The following is a 6,106-nucleotide window of genomic DNA, read 5'->3' as shown; positions in this document are numbered from 1 at the left end:
CAGCATGAAGATTCAAAAGGATCAGGAGTTTCAAAGGGATAAGGAATTGATTCCAAATTTTACAAACATGACATTTATATTTTAGGTTCCACTTTCATGTTAACTTAGAGCCAGATCTTGAAGGTCAAGTCCACGTCCGCACAGAACTTTTCGTCAGAGGTGAATCACCTTCCCGCTGTCTCCATCTCTGCCCAGTTTTTGATCTAGTTCCCTCTTGTGGAAGCCAGCTTGTCACACCTCAGTGACCATCACGTAAATGAGGATTTATTGCCTGTGCCGTCTGTCCAGACCTCTGTATGACTGCTTTTCGTTTGGCAGGTGTTTTAAAGTGCAATTGTCAAGTTCAACCTTGTGCTTTGCTCAAGAAGAGTCAAAAGAGCAGATCCAATTAGTTTCGGTCAAAACTTAAATTTTTGCGAAAATGCTTTCCATCATTCACTCTGCAGCAGCATTGATTTGTATTACACTTGACAAAATGGTTTTGCATGAACACCTACAAGCTGAGCTGGTAATTTTGAGTGATTTAAACCCCAAATGAACCTGAATGCTAACTATATTGAAGAAATCACCATATGTTACAACATTACATCACAGTGGCACATGCAGTTTTGCAGTACTGATGTTTTCAACTTTGTTCTGTTGACAGACAACACCATCCCATCTCATCGCACCCCTCTATTATGTGTTTACCAGGCTTCCACAAGGGCAGTGACCTGTGGAATTGGCTGGTCTAGCTGTTTCACTGAAGGCTTAGGTTGAATACAAGCCCATGGGGGAAATCCTGAGAAGTACTGCCAACTGAAGGACAGCCCTAAAATGGACAAGTAGGTGGTCATTTATTCAGCACTCTATTACAAGTGTGGAAGTGGTAAGAAAGGGAAAAACCTTTACGCTGTTATTTTGTAGAAAGATGTGGAATTTGATGACAGCTTGGTAAACATGACTTTATTCATGTCACTTAATATAAATGTAGCACACTTAATATATATTTATTATAATATATAAATATAATAATTATAATTCAGTTTCCCTAAATGTGCACCCACTGATATTCACCCACCCCAACAGGAAATTAGCCTCTTTTGTTGAATCTTGCATATTTTTCAAAACAGCTTTTTTAGGTGCTGTAAGTGTGTCAATAGCCAAACTCATTATCTAGATAGTGTTATGTTTGCCAAACACATCTGTTAATCCTCATCCTAAAAAGTAACAACAGTAAAGCAAAAGTCTAACCTCTGTCCTAGCTGCTTGTCCAAGTAGCCTCTGTAAGTGAAGCAGCCAATGTTACATGTTACATGTTACTTCATGTTACAATGAAATACGAGTCTGATTTTACAATCTTCCTCAGCATACTTATAATATCAGGACTATTGCTCTACACTGCAATGCAAGAACAGTGCTGTTTCTTTATTTACATGTCTTCTACATGGATCATTAACTGGTGAGGATGATGACTTCCTGCCATCAAGTGCAGTGCATTTAAGACAGGGTTCTGATTTTATAATGAGTCATCTTGAAAAATTAAAAACTCAGCTGATGACCGCATTTTCAACCAACTCAAGGAGCTAATGTAAGCTTAATTACCTTGTTAGCCACAGCCGATAAAATTTGCCAGCGACAGTTGGACAACATTTCCACTCTGTGATCTGCAGGTTGGTTTATGGGGGTCACAGGCACAACCATGCTCCAGATCCCCTGCAGTGTGGAGAAATACCCTCCATCTCTGAAGCTTTTGTGTTGGTGTGTGTGAGTTGCAAAAATATCTTGTGACTTATTTAGGTGAGTCTGGACATGTGTGCAACACTCCAGTCCTCTACCTGATGATGTAGTGAAATATACAAAACAGTTTGGAGACTTGGCGGTGAATTGGATTTCTAAAGCTTTCTAAATCTACTGTCGGACACACTGATGATACAGTATCAAAGTGGGATTTGAACTGAAATATTGGACTATACACAGACACACACACACACACACACACACACACACACACACATTTATACAAAAACATACACCTTGCTTTTGAGAATTGTGTATTCAAGGTGCGTAGATGGCGTATTTAAAGTTCTCTCACAGACCTGTCTGGTTATCAGAAGTCGAAATGAAAAATAAAAAGGGATTTTGTGTGATGTGATTTTAAAGCACATGTTATGCAGTAACTACCAACCAAACAAACATTTCTGCCTCCACTCTGAACAAAATTCCAATACCATCCACATCAGACATTTGCGCTCACATACCCACTTTGAACATATACCATAACAGACTGGTATACTGTACCTGGCACTGGAGCGAGGAGTGTGTCTCAGATGTTGATAGTCGAGGTTCTACACCTAGCATTTTAACATCAAATACAGCCACCAGCAACAATGAGTTCATACAAGTAATTAGAACCACTGGGACAATGAATGTTTTACAATGATCTCACTGTATCTAAACAACCCTATCTAAAAACAGTGTGGTTGTATACACAGCACATATTGACCACCATCGGTGTTACATTTCTCTAGTTCATTATGAATTTAGCAATATGATATATGAATGCTAATTTGCATATCATTCCCAAATCATGCTTGCATTCTGGGGTGTTTTTGGAAGCTCATTCGACGAGGATACTCATCTTGTGTCCAAAAGTGCCAAGTTCACATGCTGTTGCCAGGTAACATGCAAGGTTATTATCGTTAACGAAAACTAACGAAATAGCGAAAACTAAATGTGAAAAAACATTTTCGTTAACTGAAATAAAAATAAAAATAAAAACGAGGCTTTACAAAAAAACGATAACTAACTGAAACTGTACTGTGTGTTTACAAAACTAACTAAAACAAACTAAAATTATAGAGAAAATGTCCTTAGTTTTCGTCTTTGTCAATTTATTTCATACTACACAAGCCTAGTATTTCAGGTGGATATGAAATCTATCTTCCAATTTTTTTTTTTGCTGTGCCAGTTTTACGCCAGGTGTTGGCACCTCACGGTCCGTAACGTGATGCCAATCCGTTCATGCCATGGCTCGCGGGACTACTTTGAATACGACTGTCACAGATAAAATCAAGTGCCTTGTAGTAGTGGAAGGTGTTAAAATATATGAAACTTTTTTTCAAGGGGAAACATCCCACGAATCTTAAAGTCCTTTTGAAAAAAATCGCACAAGAAGGCTGACCTAGCTTAACTTAACAAGGTAAAGGAGAGCGCCCAGCCCCCCTCCATCGAAAGAGAAGCTAACGTTAGATCCAGGCCAGGCAGTACGAATGTACTGTACTGTGGTATGATGCTTTGTTTTTATTACACAATACTTTTTCTGACCTTTTTGAATCTCGCCTCTGACAAATACCCCATATTACAAATAAAAACTAAAACTAAGCATTTTCAAAAAATTAAAACTAAACTAAACTAGCAAACCCCTTTTAAAAACTAATTAAAACTAAACTGAAATTGAAAACAAAAAATCCAAATGAAATTAAAAAAAATACAAACTAAAGAAAAATGCTGTATCAGCAGATCATGCCTTTGTTAGTAAGGAGAGTGGATGATGTGTTCTGAGGACAGGGGTCATTTGTGCACAAAAGGACATTATCACATCAATGCAAAGTATACTAAATCACCAGCATACTAAATGTGTATTAATCTATGGCTGAAAATAGTCCCCCAACAAATGTACCATTTACTCTTGTTTAAGTAAGGTTTGCCAAAATGCAATGCCCAGCTGTTTTAGGGCTCTTTTTAAAAATTAAACTGCGTAAAATGCATTCACAATCTTCAGTAGGAACCAATGGGCTGGGAGCTGACAGCCACAGAAGGCGTTGGGAAGTTTTGGTCTCTTCTTGAAGTTTATCAAGAAAAATACAGAAAAACGCCGGCCTTGTCCTTTAATATAACTGCCATGAACAAAAGAAACCATCATCAAAGACAGGGACAAGTGCTGCTGAAAATTAAATTTTTTATTGTGTACCTTCAGGTCAGATTAGCACAATAAAATCCACTTTACTACATACAGAGAACAATGTGACTTTGGCAGAAAACAGCTGTGGTGGAAAGTACATCTAAAATAACGTACTTAAGTACAGTTTTGAGGTACTTGTACTTGAGTGCTTCTACTCCACTACAATTTATATTATTTATTTAAAAGGATCCCAATTAGATGATGACAATGGCACCAGCTAGTCTTCCTGGGGTCCGAATCCAGTACATCATATTCATCATATATATATATATATATATATATATATATATATATATATATATATATATATACAACATCATATTTGTGTTATGTTATGTTCATCGCATGTGCACCTCTAATTGTGTTACATTAAGAAAGTGGTTGTTTTCTCAAACATTCATTCCAGTGTACATTCAATCACATCGTCTGCAATTAATGAGTCTCAGAATTAGTCCCATGAATTAGCCTTAGGGGCCATCACAAGGGAACAAGAAGATATTATACATGACCAACAGTGGACTATTGATTAGCTGCTTAAGTAATGCATTCTTAAATGGTATTTGAATGAGGATTTGCTATAGGATTGATGTACGTAAAGAGGGCAGCTATTCCAATGATTGATGGCACGATAAATGACATGATTTGGCCATCACTTGCTGTTCTAGTGAAATGACTGAAAGTTACTACATTTGATCATCTGTGTAAAAACTCGGGCTTAGTGGAATAAATCCTATTGCTGAAGAATGTGACTGTGCTAAAGGCAAGCCTTTTCTCTACTTGTAACCATAAGAGTTTACGATGCATGTCTGCGTTCGTTCTTATGGGGCCATGTAAGACAAGTGCGTTCTACCCAAGACAGTCGACTATCTATTATTAAACCCAGCAGTTTAACCTTATCCACCTGTTGTGTAAGTTCACCGGACAAATACAGACTGAGTGTAGGCATAGATGACAGTTTATGACTAGATCCCAGAATAATGGATTTGTTTAGAACCAACTTATTTAGTTTTATCCAATCAAAGACCAAATTTAACTCGGAAAATAAAACTTTGTCTAGTTCTCCACTAGTATTTGCTGCATAACACAGTGTAGAATCTTCGGTGTACATTAGTATACTTGCTTTACGTAAAACAGATGGCAAGTCATTTGTAAAGATGGTATACAGGAGTGGTCCAAGAGAGCTACCCTGTGGCAGGCCACAGTCTTGCCCTTTACAGTTAGACATGCTGCCATTGTAATACACCCTTTGTGCTCTGCATGAAAGATAACTCTTCATAAATGAGATGGCACTTGGTCTAAATCCATAGCATTTTAGTTTACCAATCAAAAGATCCTGATCCATAACATCAAATGCCACGGTTAAATCCAATAACACTGCACCTGTCATCTTAGAGTTATCCATCACCTTTAACCTTTAACTAGTCGTCTGTCATTTGTGGGCGGAACAAGTGGAGTAGCTGTATCTATAAGCACGTTGAAATCTAGTATTTGAACCATCATCAGTCAAAGTAATCTAATCGTATTTGTGAATGGACTATTCTCTCCATAGGTTTACTGAGTACTGGGACAATAGTGATGGGTCTGCTGTTCTGAAAATAAAATAATTGGCTATAGGTTTGGTTAAAAACCTGCTATCCGATTCCATAAAAGGAGGGTTCCCAGTTTCCTTTCTCCACATTATTTAATTCAAGGTTCTCCAGAGTTCTTTACCATCTTGTTTAACAGCATTTATTCTTTTTTTTATAATATTCCTTTTTCATTCTTTTATTCAGTTGTGTCACTTGGTTTCTCAATTGGCAATATTTTAGTCTGTCCTAACTTAACCTAACCTCACTTTGCCAATGTAGATTTGGCTTCATGTCTCTTTTTCATGAGGTCTTTTAAGATTCATTTAACTATGGAGCCGGTCTGGATTTGACAGTACACTTCTTCATGGGAGCATGTTTATCAACAATCCTCGTAAAGATGTTCATAAAAATATGTAAAGAGGCCTCTGGCTCCTGAGTAGCATACACATCAACCCAGTTTATATTTCTGACATCTTCCAAAAAAACCATTCAGAAATCACTTTCTTGTACATTCTCATATGTTTAATTTTGACACCACATTTAGGGATTTTGGTTTTCCTGGTAATTGCTATCATGTTATGGTCACTGACCCTCA

Source organism: Siniperca chuatsi, linkage group LG11 (genome assembly GCF_020085105.1).
Source record: "Siniperca chuatsi isolate FFG_IHB_CAS linkage group LG11, ASM2008510v1, whole genome shotgun sequence".
NCBI classification, from domain to species: domain Eukaryota; kingdom Metazoa; phylum Chordata; class Actinopteri; order Centrarchiformes; family Sinipercidae; genus Siniperca; species Siniperca chuatsi.
This window is presented reverse-complemented; position numbering follows the sequence as displayed.